General features: G+C 45.8%; 1 long non-coding RNA gene across 1 annotated transcript in view; it reads right to left on the bottom strand.

Moving 5' to 3' along the window:
- Positions 1-661, bottom strand: part of LOC116697067 (uncharacterized) — an 81,387-nt gene that overhangs the window by 31,794 nt on the left and 48,932 nt on the right. The gene's annotated exons all lie outside the window — the stretch shown is intronic.

Raw genomic sequence — 661 nt, 5'->3', positions numbered from 1 at the left:
TGTGTGTGTGTGTGTGTGCGCGCGCGTGTGTGTGCTCGTGGTACACTGTGTGTGTTCGTGCACGCGCATACTGTGTGAGAAGACGAGTGTGCGAGAGTGAAGGGAGGAGTAAACTGTGAGAGGCTATGCCTCCGTGGTGAGAGAGAGAGAGAGGGAGAAAGACGGTAAGAGAGAGGCAGGCGAACAGGGAGGGAGAGAGGGAAATGGGAGAGGGAGAACAGTTTACGGAGAAAAAAAAGAGATGAAGTGAATCTCAATCCTCGTTTTGGTTCAAGATAAATTGTTGAGATTATGTACAAAAGCGCCAGTGTTGAACTAATGTGCACGACGGCCATAAAAAAGCAGAGGCGTGCAGGTCCCTGCAACAATTTAATTACCATATGAGTAACATGCGCACTGAGCATGTTCACTTCAAGAAAACTAACTCCCATGCAACCTCCATCGGCTAAACATAATAATCGGTAGATTTCTACACTTGGCCATGCAGTCCACACAGGCCTGCCTTTGTTACTAACACAGACAGACGACGGATAAGTAAGAAAACTCACCTTTCAATCTACAACTCTTTCTCGAGGATATGTTCTGGAGTGAATGCGGATGAGGGCGAAAGCAGAATGAAGGACTGATTTGAAGATTTTTTTTTTTTTTTTTAGGTCCAGAT

The sequence above is a fragment of the Etheostoma spectabile genome, chromosome 10 (genome assembly GCF_008692095.1).
Source record: "Etheostoma spectabile isolate EspeVRDwgs_2016 chromosome 10, UIUC_Espe_1.0, whole genome shotgun sequence".
Classification (NCBI taxonomy): Eukaryota; Metazoa; Chordata; class Actinopteri; order Perciformes; family Percidae; genus Etheostoma; species Etheostoma spectabile.
The sequence above is the reverse complement of the archived record's forward strand: the minus strand, read 5'-3'. Positions and strand labels throughout refer to the sequence as shown.